We start from the raw sequence: 14540 nt of genomic DNA on the forward strand, positions 1-14540 counted from the left end.
ATGCAAATTTTCTTACACATGTCCCTTGTGTATGTGATTAACTACTTCTGCTAGATATTTATGAGGAAGGTTAATGAATGAAAGAATATTCCTATCTTTGTTTTTTGAGTAATAACCAACCAACCTACAGTGATCTTGCCCCTTGTTATTTTGTACTTTTTCTTATCCAATTGTGCCTGGAAATTCACATTGACCCACTTCTGTGTCAACACTTGCTATTTTTAGCCCATGAAAATATTTGCTAAGCTGATGCATTCAATTTGATGTTCATATTCATAAAGACAAAGAAGCAGATCATAAAACATTTTAGCCTTCACAGAATCTACCTGCATCATAAAGAAAAGCAACAAAAGTATGTTAAGTATTCTGATAAGCTATATAACCATATTTGTTGTTGGTTTTAATACTGTCTCAGGTCTTGGTACTTGGTAAGGGAAGAATTTTAACTTATGTTCTCTAGGTATATATGTGAGTGTGTATATGTACATAATGTATATTTGTATAAATGTATTTTCCTATGTGCTTGGATGTATGTGTGTATTTTGTGTATATATATACAATCTTTCTTGGAGTCTCCTAAAATCTAATATAATGTAATAATTTGTGTTATTATCTACTTATTCTAAGTTGTCTTTAGTGAAATTATTTAGCAAAGTAACACAAGACAAAGAAAGAATATATTGTTGGTTGAAATCAGCAAATTTCTGTTTCGGGTGGAAACATAAAATAGTCTAAATCATTAGGAAAATAATTTGGCTTATTGCATCAAAACCATGAAAATATTTATAAATACTAATCCAATAAATTCACTTCAATAAATTACCACTACAATTATCAGAAATTTCCACACAGATTTTCACCTCTATTGGTAGTCATTATAATATTGCTGTTAATGAAAGAAAAAGGGATTGGGGCATAGCTTGCATAGATTAATTGACTAGCAAGTGTGAGGCCCTAAATTCATTCCTGAGTATCACAATAAACAAACAAATGCACAAACAAGTAAATAACTAACTAAACAAAGCAAAATGGTTTCCTTTAGGATTCCTTTGCTTGAGTCACCCAGAAAATTGATTTGGCTCATATTTCACTGTGTTTAAATGGGAGTAAACCAAGTGAACCACAATTTTATAGTGTTTAATTAGATTATTTTTTAAAAGCTGCTCACCAAATGAAGCAAAGGGCAAAATTTTTTTCTCTCCAAGACTGTAATAATCTGTACTCTGAACTTTATTTTTTTAAGCCACTATAGTTCCTTGTAAGCCCTCTTTTGGCTTCTATTTTGATTTATCCTAGTATATATTATTAACTTACATGGAAGAAATTCTCTGAAGTTATCTTTTAAATAAATCTGGATATGGATTTGCGGGGTGCCAACTGAAAGCATATCACAGGAATACTATGTCTTAAAGATAAGACTGGCAGGACAGATGTGAGCCTTTCCATCCTTCTCTGTGTTTTATATGACCACCCATTTCTTTCTTTACCTTCAATCTCCTGGTATATTTCACTTTTAATACTGGCATTTGCCCAGCCAATAACTGCCTTGGACAATAGCCTTGGTTTTGTCATAAGGATAATATATTTTCACAAGGATGAGTTCTTTTTGGAACAATTTATCCAGTGGATTAGGCTCTCCTGCATTGCGGAGCTCAGCAGGTCTTCCTGTTTCAACTGTTTGCTAGTCTAAGATTTATTAGGCTTTACTCACGGTACTTTCACTGGGCATATTTCATCCCACAGACCTCCTGATGTTCTGTAGGGAAGGCTAGAGAGCTGTACGTGTTATGTCACACTTGTGGATTCCTTAAGTGCACAAATTTGAAAGAACACTAAATAAATTTCAGATATTTATTATCCCATTGTATTTCCCTCAGAATTTTGCAATGTTCAGAGTAGAATAAAAGCAGGGAAAAAACAATGATATAAAATTTTGCAAAAAAGAAAATACTAGATGGGAGTACTGTTGCCTGTTGTTTTCTCCTGATGTGCTGTTAATTCTCCATTGGCTTCACACACTTGTCATTACTAAGCATTCTTCATATTTCTCCACCCTGCTTTCTGCCCTGGCCTTCACTATCTACATCAGACTTCCTTGATGACTACTTAAGTTTGCCAAACGTAAAGCACCAGGAACTTTGCAGAGGATGGAGTATGAGAGAAGTTGAATATCCTTTCTTCTAGACCATTCCTGACTCAGTGCCATAAGATGGCAGTGGTGTGTCCCTACAGGATGTAGCTTCTGAAGGCTATTTAAATATTTATATTTCATTATAAATATAATGTAATATTTGCATTTCCTTCTCTTGTGCCTTCAACGCAGGTGTGGTAATGAGTTTCTGCTATTGGAAGTCTCAGAGTACCTTGCCTTTAATTGTCTCAGTTGGTCCCTCAACCCACCCTGTAAGTAAGTAATCCCTCTAGTAAAGTTTTTTGTACCATCTTAGTCTGAAAAGTTATCCTGCAAAGGCCTTAACAGACACACATGGTATGGGTGGCAAGGCCCTACCTGCATGATTGGCAGACAGTCAGCATTTCAAGAAGTTCTTGTTTGTGTGTATTTCTTTGTTTTTATTCTTTTTTTCCCAATTTCTTCTTGATACACATCTCTTGTCCATTTACCCTAAGGTCAAGGTGCTTCTTATTATGCATCTCAGGTGTGTATAATAAGCAACGTTAAACTTTAAGAGTTTGTACTCTTAGAAAAATGAAAAGCATTCTTTTGAATTTAATGGTTTATGAAATGAGTAAAGTTTTAGAGCTTTACACATTAGTTGTTTACATAGCTTCACAGGACAAAGCAGCCTCTTGTCTAGCCCCTGCTTTCAATTACACCCACTCTCTGAAACTCTTCTAACAAAAATGTCCACTGATAACTAACATAAGCAGAATTAGTGAAATTTGAAAGATTCAAACATTGCATAAATAATCTCCAAAGGGCCACAAATTCCTCATTCGCTTTATGACTGGTTTTATGACTTTTGTCTACAGAACAAAAGTACCTTGGTGACTCACTTCACAAGTGGTCAGATTATGTTGATGAGAAATACTCAACTCTTCACTGCTTGGTTTCCTGTTATTTTGTTATTATATAAAATACAGAGTGTATTTTCCTATATCACTGAAATCTAATGCAAGCCTACTGTTGAGGTCCTAGGAAAAGGTCAACAAAACCCAAGGATGGTATATCATTTAAACTTCTGGATAATATTAAAAGAAGTTTGTAGCAGAAACCATCTGAAAACTCAAATGTGTCCTTCAAACATTGAGGTTAATACATTCAACAAGGTTAGGAAAACCACAAGGTGAGACCACCACTCTTACCACATTGCACCAAAACCAAGGAAGGTACATACCATCATAAAGTATTATGTAAATGCCTCCCAGGGTTGTGTAGTGCACAATCTAGATGGCTGTACTTCCAGTAAGGTTCTGATGACAACCATTGGTCCAACTAACAAAGAAACATTCACAGACATGATGATCAATATATACTTACTAAATTACATTCCATGATTTAAATCTGCCACTGAAATCTACTACCCAGTTTCAGATAATCATTTCTTGCTCTGAATTTTCCAATCTAATTTGTTTCCTTTATTAGGTAAGTATATGTTTATGGAAATAATTATCCATTGCACAAGTCCACAAACTTTTTCTAAAGGGCCATAAAATATATTAGGCTTGATATCCATATGGTCTCTGTCACAACTACTTAAATCTGCTGTTGTAACATGAAAACAACCATAAGCAATACATAAATAAACAACTATGGCTGTGCTCCAAAGAGTTTTTATTTACAAAACAAGCAGCTGGTCTCAAAGTAATAGTTTGACCATTATTGATTTAGAAATACCTCAATATTTGTATATTCAAAATAAAACACCATGGTTATTTCATTTTTTTCCTTCTTTATCCATCCAGTTGTTTTAGTGTGTGTATGTGTGTGTTGCACATACATGGACTCACCCTCAGACATATGGAATCTGATTTTCTGGAGAAGAAGCCAATAACATGTATTTTCATATGCCACCCTCCCAAGTCTCGGTTGTCTAGCCAACTTTGTCAGAAACCATTGTAATTAATTCCAACTCCACACATTATTTTTTGCTTTGGATTATTTGAATTATTCTATAGGAAAATTCAGCTTTTTAAGGCACTAACTCTGCCCAGTTTCTTGGCTCAATTTGTTTATTACTTTACAACTATTACTAAATTCAGTTCATCAGCAAAGGAAGTCAAAATTCTTCATCTGATTTCATGTCACTCTTTTGACTACTGTCACCAAAATCCAAGCCACTACCTCCTGACTTTGTATAATAGTCTCCTGGTTAGTCATGTAGTTCCTATCTGTGCCTGCATTTGGTCTATACCTCATGCCTATTCAAACATCTTTCTAAAAATTATATTAATTTTTTGATCATATTTTTCTACCTCATTGAATGTTCAAAGCCAAATGTCTTAAAAATCTAGATGGTGTGCTGGCAGAGTGGCTCAAGTGGTAGAGCAACTGCCTAGCAAATGTGAGCCCCTGATTTCAAATCCCAGTAATGCCAAAAACATAAAATAAAATAAAATAAAATCTATAGGGCTTACCCTTCCCTTTATCCCATTAGTTCGCTGACATCATGCAGCAGTGGTCTCCCAGCTCTTTCGTGAATATCCTAATAATGCCTTTCCATCTAGTCCCGAAGAGCCTCTCATGATCATTCCCCAAAGATGTACAACTCTTACCCAGGACTTCCTTCACATGGCTCCAAAAAAATTTCAGTGTGCTTTCTCTAGATGACAAATATCAAAATACAATGCCCTAATGTCAGTTTTCAGTACTTTTCTAAACTAATAATCCCTATTTGCCACAGAATTTCCTTTGTGTTTTTTTGTTTTTGTTTTTGTTTTCCTTTGTTTGTTTAGGCTGTCATTTTGTTATAATGTAAGCTACAACATGAGTGCAAGCATTTTGTTTGTTGAATGAATGAATGTGTGACACAGATGATGCTTGCCTTTATTTCAAACCTCTAAGATTGTGCTGAAATGTCTTTTTTTTGATAATGTGCTTCCATTTAAACTTTATCCCTTTGGTCTAATTGCAAAACTTTCTTAAGTGTTTTCCACTATTATTTTGTACGTAAAACTAAACAAGGAAGTAGAATTATCTTCTCAGAAGTTGGAAGTGACTGCATTAACAAGATCTCCTTAAATATGAATACATTTCATTCTTGTTAAATTAATGCATAAAATGAAGACATACTATTTATAATCTCTGAAATGTCTTCAATAGATTTTCCAATTGTCATTATTTTCAACCTGTGCTATTCCAGCTTTTCTGCTGAATTTAACCAATGGTATTTAAAGAAGATGTTAATTCAACTTTAAAAAGCTGCATTTATTTAGTTTACTTTTGCTTTAACTCTCTTCATATTAATACTGAAACGGGAAATTGTAGAGAAAATGTTGTGAACATCACATATATATTTGATACATTATAAGAACCTTTGTAAATACCACAGTATAGCCCCATCCAGCACAAGAATAAAGGGAAAAAAATAAAATCAACAATTAAAAAAATAAACAACAGTTTGACCAATGATTAGAAATCTTTGAGTAGAAAATTTAATTCAGGAGCACGGGAAACAGGACTCTTGCTTCTCCCCTGCTACCACTCACTCTTCCCTATGTTAAGAGTGCAGAATTGCAACTCTGTTGATGTGTACATTTTATTGCTGTAAATTCTTCAGGAAGTAAATTAGATTTTTTTTTGTAACAGAGAGAGTGCCCTTGTTAAAATTTGCAACAGACAAACTAATTGTTTTTTAATGATGATTTTTTTGCATTTCTGTTGAAAACAAAGATATGTTCAGAGTAACATAAAAATTAAATAGTGGGAAATTTTTAATTTGATAGAAAAAAATGTGGTGGACTGCTCTAATCCCCCTGAAGACCAAAGGAATTATTCCTGCAACTTCTGATAAAATGTCACCTAAAAACCAAATTAGGGGTGGATGGGTCTCTCCTCTACCCCCCCAAAACCTGCTTAAGTATTAAAAATAGTGCTCTTCATATTTATCAAATATCATTATAAGCACGTAATAAATATTAAATTATTTAAATTCTTACATCAGTCTCTAAAATACTATTATTACCATAATTTAAAGAAAGAAAAACAAATAACAGAGAAGTTATATAACTTCCCCAGAACATGCCTCCATCAAGTCTGGTGACCAAGTCTGAGTAATTAACTGCTATACCATGCTGCCCTTTGGATATGCTTGAAGAAAAATCTTAGATGAAATGAATTTAGCAGATTTTATTTTACCATCAAAAATATTGATGAATTGGGCATCAATTAAAACTTGAAGACTTTTACAGATCCATGCTTTTAGAATTAGCAATAAGTTTTATAGACTCAACAAATACAACATCAAGGCAGTACTAGATTGGCCAGGCATAGCCTTCTTGAGTGTAACCCGTAGACTGTCACCTAGGACAGTCCATAGGTGACAGTTGGCTGTGTCTGCGTGTTCAGCTTATCTCATTTTACTGTTACATTGGGCTTCAGTTTGCTTGTGAAGGGTCCCAAATGCACTGGAGGCATTTCTGCTTGATGGTTTCCCATCTACCATTTTTTTCTAATAAGTGAAACAGAATTTGGGTTCTACTCTGGTGGTTTAACTTTACATAAAATTATAATTTGCATAACTCCAATAGAAGTATGAAAATAATATTTGGTCCAAACTAGATTTAATTAGTGTTCAGTTTATCTTCTTGTTTCCTGGGCACTAATAATCGTGCGTTTTATTTTTGTTCTATTTAGAAACTTTACCCTTTATTTAAAGAAAGAAAATAGAAGAAAAATATTTCCAGCGTTTTTGAATTGTTATAATTAAGGAGTTTGCTTATATTCACTTTGCTTTTCAGAAATTTCTATTACTACATTTTCCCTAAATATAATATAAAGTAGTTAGGTATAATGCAAGAGTGACTAGCATATGCTTCATGATTTCATTTGTAAAAGGCTGAAAAAGGCGAGATGCAGAGGCCCATGCTTATAATCCCAGCTATGCAGGAAGCATAAATCAAGAGAATTATAATTTGAGGACAGGCTGAGAAAAAAGTTGTCAACACCCAATAGGGTGGGCATGGTGGTTCATGCCTGTCATCCCAGCTATAGAGAATACTTGAATAGGAAGACCAAGGTCCAAGTTGGCTCAGGAAAAAATGTGAGAACCTACTAAAAATAAGCAAAAAAAGGGTTGAGGATGTGGCTTAATGGTAGAGCATCTACCTAGCAAAACATGAGGCTCCGAGCTCAAACCCCAGTACCAAAAATAAATAAATAAATGTTTCAGCAAGCCATTTATCAGTTAGTTTTGGGAAAGCAGGAGTTACTGACTGGAAGGTGACATGTCCTGGTGTCCAGGAATACCCACTTCTTTATGTAGGTGTCTTAATTCCATTGTGTGGAAATCAACTGGCACTGAAGTTATATTTTTATCTCAGTAAGTCATATCTGTAAATAAGCTACTGATAGCCAGAGTAAAATAAAACAAAAAATTAAAGAATAATTATTATAACCCTTAATATTAAAGAATATCTTTAAGAAAACTATAACTCTCAACTTGCCAATACAAGAAACCGCTATATATTGAATGTTTTTAAAAATCTAGCTATAAAATCTTCAAAGAAACATAGACAAAATATAACTGGGAAGTTTTAAGTCAAGAAATGGTAAGAGAAAATCAAAAAGGAAAAGATTATAATCCAAGAGAGATAAGAAAATAATAAAAATATATCATTGGAAATAAAAAATAGTACTTCCATAATGTCAATAGGAGAAAGATATAGACCAGAAACATATAAACACTTTCAATCTCATTGTACCTTACTACATGGCAAAATTATATAGAAGAGCAATAGATATATCAAGTAATAATATTGGCAAATTATTCAAATCCTCAATCTGAAATGGATATACTAAAACACCCAAATCTTTGCATATATAATTGATACATAGGAAATTTGCAAATTATACATAAGAGAAACACATGATTTTATACAACCTTTAGGTACTATCTCAAAAGAGCACAACAATATGCAAAAAAAGAAAGCCAGTGATATATTCTGGCAAGAGTACAATACCCTTACAATGCAATAACAAAGGTAGGCATTTAAAAACAAAAATATAGTTGAAAATGAAAAATAACATTTCTAAATAATTCCATGGTTTAAAAAGTCATATTGAAAATTATATGGCCCTGAAGATTCATTCTCCACAAAATAAAACAAGATTTTCAAAACTAGCATGACTAGTTCTACTCCCAATTATATATTGAATAAATGAAACATTATTTTTCATTGTAAATAACTAGAATAGTGGGCAAAGTAAAAGAAACAAATATTTTCAGATATTGTGACAATATCTGACATTGCAGTGTCTGAATTAAAAGTCTGGACCAAGGAAGGCCAGAGTAGGTTACAGATCAGAGTCCAAGAAGGCAGAGGCAGATGCGAATTTGCTGTGCAGAGATATGACTCTTGAAATCTTCATAGAGTCCTCTTGAATCCTGAATCTTGAAATTCGTTTATGTTTGTATATGTAAAGTTGAAATTCTAGAAGACTGGGAGCAAGTTAGAAGTGAACAATTTTCAGACCTCAGAGAGGGCTGATGAATATTCAAATTCCAAACAGGCAGACCATAAAAATGTCATTCAACATTCAGAGACATCATTAGAAAGCACAGAAACAACCACTCTTCAAGAGCAAGACTAGACTAGCCCAAGGATAAGGATTACTTTAGTCTTGCCTGAAAAGGTGCTTCAGCAAGCTTTGAGAAGTATCATGACTACCAAAATAAACTTCAAAACTTTTTGAAGGAGAACAAAAAATCCCATTCTCTCAAACATGCCCTATTCCCTATGTCAAAAATCCAATACAGAATTAGCAAATGTGAGATAATAACAAATGTGGTTAAAAACCAGTAGAGTAATTACCTAACAGAAATAAATTCAGAAACAATAAAGATGCAGATTGAGCGGAGAAAATCTTTAAAACTGCTTAAGAAATCAAAAGGACAAAATTGAAAAATATATAAATTGGGCACAATTTTGGAAAAATTATCAATATAAAGTAAGAAAATAAAAATAAACCACACAAGAAAAGAAATGGGTGTGAAGCTGATCAGAAGAGATTTTCTTTCTTTTTTTCTGGGGTAGAGGGGCAGGCATGGTGATTGAACTCAGAGCCAAACATGCTACCATGTAATTCACATGGTAGTCAATTTACTTTTAGTTTGTTTTTCATATGGGATCTCACACTTTTTGTCCCAGGTGTCCCTGGACCATGTTCCTTTTACCTCCACCTATTTGGAACTTTTTATTTTTACCACCATGCTCACCCTGGAAGAGGTTATTTTTATATTGAAAGAATAATTTTATATTAGTGTACATTAAAACAATCAAAATCAAAATCCTTCAGGCTAAATATTACTTATGAAATTAACTCAAAAAGAAATTGAACACCCAAACAAACCAATAACCGCTAAAGAAATTTAATGGTTAATCAGTAATCTTTACTGTCTCTACTTTTTTACACAAATTTTACAAAACTCAAAAGAAGCATTTAATTCTTGTCATTAAACACTGCTATGGTCTTGTTTGAAGAACTTCACAGCAGCATAGAAGTTTCTGTTCCCCATCTATAATAATGTTCATAAGACCCACTGAGGATATACAAATCCTAATCTGAAGGTTCCTCTCCTCTTTGATCAGTAGAGGCCACTGAGTCTGAGTTAGTTTAGTGACAGAATCAGCCCTTGATTGTCAAACACTCCCTTTCTAAGCAGGGCACATCCTTGGCTAAGGAGGTAATGAACTATTCAGACTTACACCAAGTTTTCTTACCTGAACCCAAAGCATATATCTCCATGGTGTCAGACATTTTATATCGTGCGTGCTCTGCTACTTCTCTGTTTATAAATTTGTTTGCTTCTTTTCTTCTCAGAAAATATTATTTTCTAAGTTCCAGCTACTTAGAAAGCAGAAGCAGGAAGATCACAAGTTTGACATGAGCCAGCCATGGAAAAGGTAGTGAGATTCTGTTTCAAAGTGATAACAACAGGGCTGGGAGCTATTAATACTCTTGTGCTAGAGTACTTGCCTAGTAAGCACGAGTCTTTGGGTTCAATCCCTAGTACTGCAAAGATAAGTAAATAAAAAATTAACTAATTAATTAAATACTACTCTATTTGAGCATTTGACAATAGTGGAATATAAGTCTAATGTTTCTTGCATAATTCCTATGCTTAATATGTTTATCATGAGACCCATAAAGATGGTATTAATTGAACCTATTATCAAATTTTGGTAGCTGTCATTATTAGTTATATCTTACTGCAGTTACTCCTACTCTGTACTTTGCCACACCAAAAACCAGATTTCAATTCCCTTTTAACAAGTAATTCTCCCTCACCTTTTACTTTCTTCCATTTTACTTTTTCATTCTATTCATCTTTATGTGTTGTATAAAATTATTTAAATTGTAAGTGAAAATTATAGAATCTTATATGCTTAATAGGTAGCTCAGATACAATTAAACATAAAGGACTGAGTATTAACCAACTTCAGCAAGGAGAAATTTCCCTATGTTATTACTTTGTCCTTCACTGACAATGCAGGGCCTGAGATATATGTTTGCACTGTTTTCTGTCTTCCTTGCGTTGCTATAATGAGTTGAGCTGTCAGTAGTGAGGATGTACCAAAAGGACTATGAATATGTAGAGTGCGGCAAGATAAGATGAACTGGAGTGCATAATGTTGACTCCAAGGGCATTGTATTCCTGGCTTTTATTAAGCAGCATTCATTTTTCAAAGATTTTTCACTCATTTTCATGAAAACTTCCTATACATGCACATAAAGGATGTTGATCTGGCTTGTTTCTGAATTCAACCAAAATCATAAAGTAGAGTAGAAGGAATAAACATGCATGGGGAGGCATTTATTTCCATTGCCCTTGCTTTCCCTGTAGAGCTCTGTCCTTCACAGACTTCTAGTATGTAAGGCTTCAGCTGACACCGTCCAACATTCCCCTACATTTCCAGGAGCATTGTCTGTGGCATCAAAATTTTCTTACGCTTCATTCTCTAAGAAGCTGAAATGGTAAAGGACTATGAGTAGAACTTCTTGGCAGCTTAAAAATTCACAGATAATTTCCACACATTTTAATGATTCTGCTTGAACCTGATGAACTCACGACAATGTATCAGGAGTGATTGTGAAAACAACTTTGCATTTTTAACTGGAGCTTTCTAAAAGGAAAAGCAGTTAAGTATTGAAAAACCATTTTTGGATAAGGGATGTGCATGTGTATGGGGGTGTGACGTGTCTATGTAGGACTACTTCCATCTGAATTTTATGTTGTCAGGATAGTAGGGAATAAGGATTCTCCACTTCTTTATGAAAGGAACTAACCTCTTTTGAAAAATAGTGCTTCCCAGACCCGCAGAGTTATTCTTTTCAAATTTTTACATGACAACACTATGTGACAGATGAATTTTCAAAGTATACACATAAGATACACTCTACATGGTTTCACTAAATGCTCTCTTTGGTTTTAATATTTCGGGTAGCATGACTATTGGCAGACATTTTGTAAAAGTCTCAAGAGAATCATAGAGATGTAGACAGACATTTCACTTCTACATCCCAATGTCAAGTAAATCTGAGTAATCTATAAAATCCATATACCTGACAATACTACTTACTGCCCAAACTAATAACTAGGGGTAGTGGTTGGCTTCTAATTTTGAGAAATGCTAGCTCTGGTTATTTTTATCATCTTAAACTACTTCCAATACTTACTTACAACTCTCTATAGAGAACTGTTAAACATTTCCCTCAATACCAAAATTCCTTATAGACTTCATTATCCTTTGTTGGATATTTTTCAATCTGATTTTAATCGAAATAATTTTATTTTGGCTCTGAAGGACAAAACAAAATTTAAAATAGGGATGAATGCTAATAAAGAAAAATGTGACTTATCTCCTAAAAAGATACCATATATCCTGATTCTAAGATTATAACTAGTCCCCTTGCCCTATCATTCAGATATGTTCCAATAGGTAACATGATGTACACAAATATTAGTAACAACAGGATTGTTACTGAAATAGCAACAACCACGCCAGTTCTTCTGTGCCTTAATCATGCTGTTTGATACAATGCAACTTGTCTATGAGGACAAACATGAAGCCATTAAATTGCTGGTACACCTGTCCCTGTCTCACCCCACCCTAACCTGAAGATCTTAAGATTTCAGGTGATATACTAGTCACATTTGTTTCCCAAACTTCTAGGATAAATATAATTGAATATGATCTCTTTTGTTTATTGGAGAAGTTTTTTTTTTCTTTTATTCATATGTGCATACAATGTTTGGGTCATTTCTCCCCCCTCCCCCCTTCCCCCTCCCTCCCACACCACCAGCTCGCTTCCAGGCAGAAACAGTTTTGCCCTTATCTTGGAGAAGGTTTTAAAAAATATTTTCATTACTTATTTTGCACACCTGCAGCCCTTTTTGCTTAGTTATTTTTCAGGTAAGGTCTCATGATCCCATGTAGATGGGATGACAGGAGTTAATAACCATGCCCAGGTTAGTGGTTGAAAAGGTGGTCTTACTAACTTTTTGGCTGTACTGGCCCCACTTGTACCATGATCTTCTCAATCTCTGTTTCCTGAGTATCTGGGATTGCAGGCATGAACCACCATGCCTGGCCTGGACTTTTCTAGTAATGACTCAATTATATGCTTTTAAATTTCAATGCCTGAGTGGTCTTTAAAAATCAATCTAGAATGTATATTATTATTAATACTATTATTATTATTTGCTTTATTGGAGTTTGAATTTAGGGCCTTGCACTTGCTAGGTGGGTGCTTAACCACCTAAGCCATGCCTCCAACCCTTTTAGCTTTAGATATTTTTGAGATAGGATCTTGCAATTTCTGCCTAGATGGGTCTGTTCCATGTTCTTCCTAGTTATACCTTCTGTGTATCTGGGATGAGAGTTGTGCATCACCATATCTAACTTTTATTGTTTGAGATAGAATCTTGGGAACATTATGACTGAGCTGGTCTTAAGTCAGGATCTTTCCAATCTGAGCCTCCTGAGTTGCTACGATTATGGGGTTTTTTTGTTTTTTGTTTGGGGATTTATTTCACATAACAAGAATAGAGTGTAGCAAGCACAAGGAAGGGCTTAAAATATATGTCAGTAACTTAAGTTAATAAATCAAGAAGGCAATTTATCTAAATTAAGAGTTTTTCTATTGAATTTTCTCATATTTTGTTCTGAAGGCATGAAATATGCATGTACAATATCTTTCTCCATACAGTTCACACACCCGTAATCAAGCTCTGTAATGTAACAAGAGAAACCATTGTCTTAGAAAACAGAGCTAATTATTTCTGTAAAGTAATGACTGAAAAAATGAATTAGACTTCATAAAGTTAGTTAAAATTTCCACAAACATTAAAGTAAATGCTAACTCAAATGTTATTTAATTTTGACTCAAGGATAATATTGAAAGTTATTAATAATATTTTGCTTTGTCATATGTCTCAACTTTTTACATGCCTTGTATCAAGCATTTTATTAATATTCAGAACTGCTCTTGTTACAGCAATAGCACAGGTATAACTTTTCATGCTAGTGATGCACTTGATTTGATCATAGATCCAACTGGTAATAGAAACCTCCTGCCAGGACATAGATCTCATGATCCCTTCCATCTTATTTTCTACGGAAAAATAAAAGTTGCAGAGAAAAAATACTAAGTGGAAGTCTACTTTGAAACTTGAGATTTAATAAATTATCAAAGCAAGTGGGAAAAAAGCATTTTTTGTGTGTAAGAGAATTTTGGGGGGTTTTTTGCACGTGCTTTTCTGCTTGCAAAATAAAGGCCCAAATCTATACACTTGAAAAACCCTAAATCAAATATTAATTTATTAGCAAATATATTTTAGGGCCTAACATATCACAAAGAACTTCAATCCCTAAGTAATACAATGAGACATATACCTCATGTATGATAAGACAATAACAGAGATCAAAATGCTCTCCCATGGAGTTCATGTGCTGAAGCTGTCATGACAAGAGGAAATAATAATGCTAAAAAATATTAAATGCTATGTAAGAAATAAGAAAAAATAGCAACCTTGTAGATTATTGTGTGTGTGTTAATTTTCAATAGTGTCATTTTAAGGGCATCCTTGAGAAGGTAATGTTTGCACTCAAATCAGGATCAATATATATGCTGCCTTCATTTACATAACATTTCAGTTCAACTTAGTGCCAAACAGTTCAAATAAGCTTAAGAAACACAAATGAAGATGTTATTTGATATAAATTATGCTTAATGGTCAATTTTAATTGCATTCACTGACTTGAAAATTTTGGACACTGCTGCACATAGATATATTTAATGTATTCAGTAAGTCATTTGAGTACCTTGCTTTCAAAATTTAATTTTTTATCATTTTTCT

At 33.8% G+C, this 14540-nt stretch overlaps 1 long non-coding RNA gene across 3 annotated transcripts in view; it reads left to right on the forward strand.

Moving 5' to 3' along the window:
- Positions 1-248: 248 nt before the first annotated feature.
- Positions 249-14540, forward strand: part of LOC141421270 (uncharacterized) — a 31796-nt gene continuing 17504 nt past the window's right edge. For all 3 annotated transcript variants that reach the window (XR_012445881.1, XR_012445880.1, XR_012445879.1), the window contains exons 1-2: positions 249-352; positions 10001-10083. This is a non-coding gene — a long non-coding RNA (uncharacterized lncRNA). The remainder of the gene's footprint in view (positions 353-10000; positions 10084-14540) is intronic.

Source organism: Castor canadensis, chromosome 3 (genome assembly GCF_047511655.1).
Source record: "Castor canadensis chromosome 3, mCasCan1.hap1v2, whole genome shotgun sequence".
NCBI lineage: Eukaryota > Metazoa > Chordata > Mammalia > Rodentia > Castoridae > Castor > Castor canadensis.